An 8,969-nucleotide genomic window follows, 5' to 3' on the forward strand; every position below is an offset into this window, starting at 1 on the left:
GATCATTATATTATATCATTATACATAATGTATTTAAAATGGTTGAATTTATTAATAAGTACAATTAAAAAACACTTTTTGTTAAAGACAAATTATTCCAAAATTTGTTTGTATTTTGTTAAAAATAGTATATTATAGTGACGATATATAAATACTAAAAAAGGATTTTTTTACTTTATAGATAGACAATACAAATGTTAATGAAAAATAAATAAATAAAATATTTTCAATAAAATTGTTCCTACTTTTATATACATTTTATACTATATTTTTTTAATATAACATAATATATAAAGTTATTACTTATTATCGCAATATTTTATTGCAATGGCAAATACAGTTTTGTTTCCTTACTCGCCAAGACCACTGTGACTCAGTAAGCAAATTGAGTTTTGTTTGTGGCTGTTGCTTTTGCTTTTCACATTTAGCAGTTTTATTGGTATGCATACAATCGCACGCACACACACAGGCAAGCAGAGGTCCTTGTGCACACAAACACTCAAGTGAAGATACATTTTATTACGCTGGACAGCTATTTTCAATATATTACCCGAGGCATAAAAGGCAAAAGCGCACTTGCTCCTTCGGAGTTTGCTCTTTACATACGCGACGCTGAAAGGATATCACTGGCTGTGTGTGAGTGTGTGAGTGTGTGTATCCGTGTGCTTTCCATACTAAAAAACGCATAAATAAGGACCCGTCCGAGAGGAGAATAACGGTTATGTCTGTTGCTGGTGGTGGTTTGCCATCATCTCTGGTCCATTGGTGGTTGTTTTTCGTGTGCCTCCTGCTGCTCATTTTTTTTGTTCGCTTTTTATGCATAAAAAGTGCTTAGCATAAAGTCGTAAAAAACGTATTTGCCGCTATATACAAACGCACGCAGGACGAGCCCATCGATGTTGTTATTGGCAGGATGCCTATGGCCACGGCTTTAGCCGATTTCTCTGCTGCCGGTTCGAGCGATTTGGAGATGCCTCCGATAAGTTTTGCGTTCTGCTAGTGCGGGTGCTTATTTGCGTTATTATGAATTTATGACACTTTGCCCAAGACGTACGACTCGCCTGGGCCTGTGGAGTTTTGTCTGGGATGCCCGGATTGAGTGGGTGATTCGGGAAATTCTCTTTGCCCGCCAAACAGAGAAAGAAATCATTTCTAAAAGTAGTGGTTTTATTAAAACCAGTTTTAAACACATAGGCTTTCCATTAAAATGACTAACACGAATTGGATTTGCACATATATAAATATTATCTTATCATAGTAGAAGGTATTACTAATTAGCGCATTTAAATACCCTTTGAGAAAAATTATAATTAAATATAAATACAGTTATACTACATTATTATTAGTATTATATGAGCCAAAACAAACTCTTTTAATTTAAGTGAACTTTTCTAAAGTAGGTATCTGAATATCTTAATTTTTATAAAAAAAAGTATAAGCAATGTAATATATTTTTATTTTCAAAGCAATTCTATAAGGTAACCTTGTTTGTAATAAACGATCCTCCAAAAATTTGAAAATTTAAACTCTAAAATTCTCAAATATATACTTAAACATTTTTGTCCTGCCCTTTTAAGTCTTAACCAATTTTCGGCATTTCATTCTCTTCCCAAATAAACAAGATGACTTTTTTTGCAGTGCATTTTCCTTCCGACGCAGTGGTGAATAATCGCTGCAGCATGAAAAATACGCTGATTCGCAGGAAAATTTCTTTGGTCGTGCCGTTTGACCATTTCCCCTCGTCTTTTCTTCGCTGCTTTTCCGGCCTTTGCCATTTCGCTTGCTGCTGTTTGCTTTTTTATCTGCGCAAGGACCCTGCCATTTTTTACGCAAATCGTCGCCGGCACTCGACGCGCCAAATGTTCAGGCCTATCGAGCCAATAACCAGCTCGCTCCTGGTGCCCGACGAGGACTTGAATCAGCTTTATTGCGGGCATCATTATTTTTATTATTATGACCACTTACATATACCGGCACCCTCCCACACACACAAACACACATCCATGAATTTCACCCTCTGCCTTTTTTAGCCGCATGTGGGAATGTAAATGTTGCCTTGGCTTTGGCCTGTGGAAAGCAACCGGAATCGCGTAAATAACTTCAACCCATTTGTCCGGCAAGGGGCTGTCCGGCCGTATATAAAAATAAATTGAATTGGAATGCTAATTTTATGTTAATTGAAAGAGGCTTTTATGCAGCTGTAGATTTTATGTCCTGTTTTTTGGCCACATCTATGTGAGTTCTATTTTTTTCGGGACTTGCTGTGGTCAGCAGATCCGTACACATATAAAGCATTAGCACTAAAAGCATGTCATCACTCGGCAATTTTTCGGGTAATTTTTACTCTGCGTACCGCATCAAAATTCAATGGCAAAACTGCCCTCTACGTCTAATCATCTTTCTTTACTTCTTCGCAAATTGATAGTTTCGCCTAAAAGCAAGCTACATAAATAGTTGTTATTAGCTGCTCAAATGTTTTTGTTTTCAATTTTTTGGTGGGTGTACTATGTCCACAAGCACGACCATTTAATTTACATAAACAACACACCCATTCAGTTTATTAGTTCGTTAATTTAATTGCTGTTGTTATTATGGTGAGTAATTTACAAAAGATGAAGCAAATTCATAAAATTTTTCTAAATTTGTTTGTTTTGAGTGCTCTAAAGTTTTACAGAAAATTATATTGGCTGCTTTAATATGCATCAATCCCAAATAACCATTCTTTAAATACCATAGAACTCTTCTACTCCAATCAACTGATGACCCAAACCAATCGCAGGACCCGTTCCCCTCGACTGTCTGTGTGACTACATTGCAAATCGGATATCCTGCTGCAGGCCAGACAGATCTTACACACGCACACACACACACACGTAAGTACACTTGCAACAGGAAACTCAGGGGCAGACGCCCACTTTCCTTTTGTCGTATTCTTTCCTATTTTCCGAGTTCTTTCCTATTTTCCGAGTTCTTATCTTGCACGCACAGTCTGGAAGCTGTTTCATCTCCTGCCTGGGGCACCAACTACAATCTTCGAGGATATGTCCCATACTCTCGCACATGCAAAGCAATGGCCCGGCCCCAAAGAAAAGTTTTACCTCCAAAAAGGGGGAAGCCCCGAGAGCAAAGAGTATTTTCTTGTTCAGTCTATCTTTTTTCTGGCTGCACACTCAGGAGTAAAAGCCACCGTGGCAAGTGACATAAAATCGATTTTATTTGCCCTGTCTAGTAACATTTGGATATACATATTTTCTAGACTTTGTGCATTATGAAAAAGTTGCATTGCTATTACCAGATGGCCCGTAATAAATTAAACATATATTCTAAACAGTTTTTAAGTTTGAAAAAATAAAGAAATAAGAAAGAAGGAATTGTTTCCTTAATCAGGAATGTTTTAGAATAAAGCTATAGATTTTATAAGCTAACTAAAGATGTGTTTTTTTTTGTAAATTATTTAAAAATATACTATTATTTAAAAATGTATTATTATTTAAAAAAAAAAATTGTACCGAACTGATTGTGCGCGGCCATTTTAAAAGAAATCAGACGAATGTAGCTTTATTTTCTAATGTCCGCCATTAAAGAATTTTTTAAAATTCAAATTTCAATCCTGAAACACCCTTCAATGCCATTAAGCTTCTGGATAACCCCGATATTTTTGCGCTTCATTTGCATTTAAATTAAGGGTAGCAAACATCTACACAATGGTGGCCTCCGCCCATCAGGTCCACCAAATCAGCGCACATAAATCGTTGGCTAGTAAAAATTATATACATTTGATTAGTCATAAATTCAAATGCCGAAGAAAACTTTAGCAAGGAAAAGAAGCCATGAACCATGATTATTGTATGCATAATTTGGTTCCGTCGTTTTCCTCTCGCAATTTTTATGATTGTTATTATTATGCATGCAAGGCAAACGAAGATATATGTATATATCTCTCCATCCAAGGATTTTCTGCAAACTTGGCAGTTCTAACGCTTCACTGGTGGCTGCGAGTGGGTTGTGGGTTGTGGGTTGTTCGGTGGCTCGGTGGCTGGGACTGTAATTCATTGTTGGCGTTTTGGCAGAAACTTTCTGCGCACCACAAAAGGTGAAGTCCAAAGGAAAATCCCGGCATTTCCGCCCCAAGCTTCGACCTGGACGCGGCTCATTAGCATCGAACAACCCTTAGTCCTTTATTGTTAGATTTATGTGCTGCGCTGTCATAAACCTAAATATGCAGCCATTTGAATAAGTTGATGGTGAAGTGTAGACAGCCCCAGGTTGAGTTTTGTTTTCATACATTTTACTGAGATTTTCTTTTGTGAAATGAGAAGTTTATGCATAAAATGTAGATTGGGAACTATTATTGAAATCACTCTGATATAAAAGCTTGAACAAGTAGTTTTGTTAATTTTGAAGTATTTAATGACTATTATAAAACACTGTTATAAATCAAACAGTTTTAAATATATTTATTAGCTCTGAAAGAAGTATAAATAATATGAATTCTTTGATAAAACAAAAAAAAATTACGTTTTTTTTTTAATTTAAAATAATCCAACCTTTTTTTTTTTGTGGTTCGTAAAATGAATATCGCATCTTTATGAACTTCAAAATTATATAAAAAACGGTTACAACAACTTTGATCATAAACCGAATACAATTACTAAAATGCATTTTTCTTTTTATTTCTATTACAATTTGTTTACTTTAATCTGTAAGTAAAGTTATATTGAGATCAAAGGTGGCTTATCTTGATTAGCATCTTTTCATAAAACAAACTAATTTACCAAATGTATCTGTAGAAAGTATTGAACAAATTCTAAGCGGAAAGTAAAAAAATTGGCAAATCAAAGTAAGGGAAAAGTGAGTTTTAAAAAGAAGCTAAGAGGGGGAAAAATGGAGCCAGAGCCTGTCAGTCAAGTGAAAAAAGGGCATTAAGAACGAATTTTGTTGGAATTTTCGCTTTACAATTTGTGGGCCAAAAAAATAAAAGCAAATAAAAAGAAATAAAAACGAGTAGGAAAAGTTCGACACAGCGTGCGAGTGTGTGGGCCAAGATAATGAAAGGAATGCGAAACTGGCTTGGGTTTTGGGTTCGTTTTGGGGGTAGCACTAGTACTACTACTGGACTTTGATTATAATTCCAACACCTACAAAGTGAAGTCGACGGAGCAGAGGACGGAGAAATTGCGACGACGATTGACAGTTGAAAATATAAAAGCGGATTTGTGTCCATCCAAGTTCCATGAGTGTTCCGGAGGATGAGGGTGAGGGTGAGGATGGGATTCGGGATTCACCCTTAGCCAACATGAAAGGGCAGAAGCAGGAGCCCCAGTTCAACCCGAGGTCCAGTGGGAAGTGTGAACGAATGTTTTGCTGCAGATAAGCAAAATATCTGTAATAAGAAATTCTTTTTTATTTTCTCTCCTTCCGTCCGAAGTGTTTTTTATGCCACACGTCCCTTCATTCATTCGTTGTTGTGTTTTATTCGCTTGCTTTATATTCAAAGTGATGTCCTGTGGGGCATTCGTTGTCCTGATGTCCTGTTTTTATACGTCTGTGTGCGAGAATGTCCATCAGCCGCCTGAGATGCGTGCCTAAGACGATTTCTTTTATTATTTACGGTAGGTTTTCCGCTGGGGAGTGATGGGTAGTGATGAGGAGATTGGAAATGGATTCGCTGGGTAGAACAGACATATGTCTAATGCTCATTGTTGTATGTCCTTGTATTGTCAACGGTAAAAGACAGGCGAAGAGTTGCGGATGTTTCAGCCTGACGGAATGGAGTCGGCCGATAAGCTCCACTAATTTCAGTTCTACTGTTTTTCAGGATAAAATGGCTATCATATTGCACCACCGCCTAAGGAAAGTGTCTAAGCAGCATTTTAATTATTTAAATTGTTAAATGGAGTTTATATCTTTTAATCATAGCGACTCAAGCGTCTGAAAATTAACTAAAATATGAAAGGTTTAATAAAGGTTTATTAATTCAATAAATTGCCGTTTCATTTACATTTTTAAATTCCAAGTTGGTATCATATGAAGATAAAAACTTCAAACTTAAAGTAAAGAGTATTTTTGTTTGTATTATAAATCTTGCGCCAACATTTCACGATAGTTTAACAAGACTCTTAATTTCCTTAGTTCTACCCACGTGGAAACAATATGACATCTACTTAGCAATGTTTTAGTATTTTAAAGCAGAGATTTTACAATCAGGTAAATATTAAAATTTTCCGTAATTTCCTATCCTCCACCAAACAAGAAAACTTATAAGGAAAACTTTAAGTCTACAATAAAAATGTAACTTTGCAACTTCCAACTAACACTCTCGCGATCACTCAGGCGTGCTCCTAATGCAAAACTGGAGCAGAAATAAAATACATTTTCATATGCATAGCTAATGGGGGAAGGAAAACTCATTTCGAGCATTTCCAGCTTTTGGTCCGTTTGCATGCGATCTGGAAAAGTATTGTATGAAAATAGAGTGTTAATTTATTGGTCTGCAGGTCCAGCAGCGATGGCCACCTGTGGTGCCAACACCCGCTTCCCAGTCTGCATGAATTTGCAATATTTCACACTTTAGTAAATTTGCATGATCCACCGTGCCACACGAATTGCGATCTGCCAGCGATTTTAATTACTTTTGAGTTAAGATTCTAGGTAATATATTTCCATAGAGCGCTTGCGTAAAGCGTTAATAATATTTATGCAGCCTACGCATATATATGGAACTAGAAAACATTTTCAAGACATTAATTATAATTGAACATAATGTTTGGGTTTTAGCATGAGGCTATGGTTTGTTGGAGATTTAAGCTTTCATTTAAGATATGTTGTAAGACCATATTCAAAGGTTATGCTTCGCCTTAAATAAATATCATTAAGCTTATAAATTTTCATTAATTAACCCAATTAATCCTATCTAGAAGTAATTTACCGAAGACTACAATAAGTTTAGGTACTATGCAAAAACGAAGCCTTAGCTGGTCGCTATATCATTAACACGCCCCTACATATCTAAATCTGTTAAAGAGATTAAAAAAACCACGGCTTATACAGGTCCAGTTTGTGTGAAGTTCTTCACGCAAGCAAAAAAAGTCTTGCCTAACTGGATCAGAGTAGATTTATTAAATTATTCCCACAGACATGTTATTACGTTGCTTAATAATGGGTTGCGGGCTACCAACTAATGGCTGAATGCCTAGTAAGGTGCAAGACTTAAAAACTATTCTTGTTGTAAAATGTATTAAAAACAAATTACATTTTAATGTGTTTATTAGTAAGGCACACGGATTAGGATTGGGGGATTTGCATGCTTGATTCCCATAAACCTCTGCCTCAGTGAGCTTTTCAGGGCGTGATCTTCGGTCTGGAGCGCAATTTCAAAATGTGTTCGTAAGTTTTACATATAAATAACTTCAACGAAAAATGTACCTGACGTTAGTGAGTTTATCATTTGCATGTCAAAGTCGCATTAGAATTAAATGTTAATCGCCGACTTCCCTGCTAAACTCCACCTCACTCATTATCAATTTCCATTCCATCAGCGGCGGCCGTCAATTTACGTAGTTAGCATAATTTTATGTCTTACTCGAGTATATGGGCAGGTTCAGATAGACCATCTTGGGCGGTATAATAATGGGTTAGTAGTTCTGACCTGATACGTTGTGAACCCTTTTCACAATTTATCTATGCATAGACAATTTAAAAACATAATTTTTGTAAAAATCCAGATGGGTTGCATGACGGTTGCAATTTAGATGAAACGCTATAAATGCGAGTGCAGATTTTTTTTATTATTATATATTTATATTCGACTTTTCATGAATTTGCTAATTTCGTTTGTTTCTCTAAATGATTATGAAACTACAGTTAAATGGGCAATTGTTCTAGAAAAGCTTGGGAATTAAAATGCAACTTCGGTGTGTTCCAAATTTTGTATATCAACGCGGTTTCTTTACAATCTTTTTTATTAAAAAATTATAATTTTATTAATGAAAGAGTTTATTACTTGCGTACATTTGTGTTTATATTAAAAGCCCTATGGTAGGATTCAAAATGAAAGTTTATCCTTATATATTTCTAAATGAGTTTTTACCGATATTATTTTCTAAAAGAAAGAAAATCCAATCATCTCAATTGAAAATAAATTGATTAGTTTTTGAACAATAGCTAAATAGTATTTTCATTTTGTTTTTTAGGCCAGCATCATTCTTTGATTTTTTCTAATAATAATAATAATGTGTGAAAACTATTTATCGCCAGGCGATTTCTTTCTTGATTTGACATCCAAATGTACACATATTAAAATACACATTTTTTCTTCTGTGTAATAATAGTATACTTCCGAATTAACAGTTATTTTCATTTATTCATTGCTTTCTATTATCAATTAGCTTTTAAATACACATTTTGCTAAAAACTCGATTAAAATTTCTTTGCTCAAAGCCCAAGAAAACAAATTCCAAATTAAAATCAAGACGGCATTTTATGATTGCAGGTAATAAATCAACCTAAGGCTGCAACAAAAGACTCAAGGAGTGAGCGCACTCAAAGTTATAAAGTCATAAAAAATGGGAAAATTATACCTAAATACAAAGTTTGAAATATTGTTTTATTTCAAAATTAAATTTTTTTTTTGTGTGCGCAGTTGCGCACGATGAGTTATGTTGAAGAGCAACAAATCGCTTTGCAGCGAAAAAACAATAAAATGGAAAAAGAAATATTAAATAAATAATAAGGCGAAATAAAAGATATTTGTTTGGGTGCAGTTTTGCGTATCCGAGTATCTTTTGCATTGCCTTTGCAGCCAGTTAACGTCTTCATTTCCTTGTTGTTGTTGTTGTTAAAGAACTATTGTTGTTGTTGGCAAGCGACAGCAGCGGAAATTAATGTGCTTAATTAACAACACGCAGGGCGGTATGGAGTCGAAATGATATCATTGCACGGTCGCTGGGCTGAAATTTTGGTTTTGTGGA

Source organism: Drosophila elegans, unplaced genomic scaffold (assembly GCF_018152505.1).
Source record: "Drosophila elegans isolate 14027-0461.03 unplaced genomic scaffold, ASM1815250v1 contig_814, whole genome shotgun sequence".
Classification (NCBI taxonomy): domain Eukaryota; kingdom Metazoa; phylum Arthropoda; class Insecta; order Diptera; family Drosophilidae; genus Drosophila; species Drosophila elegans.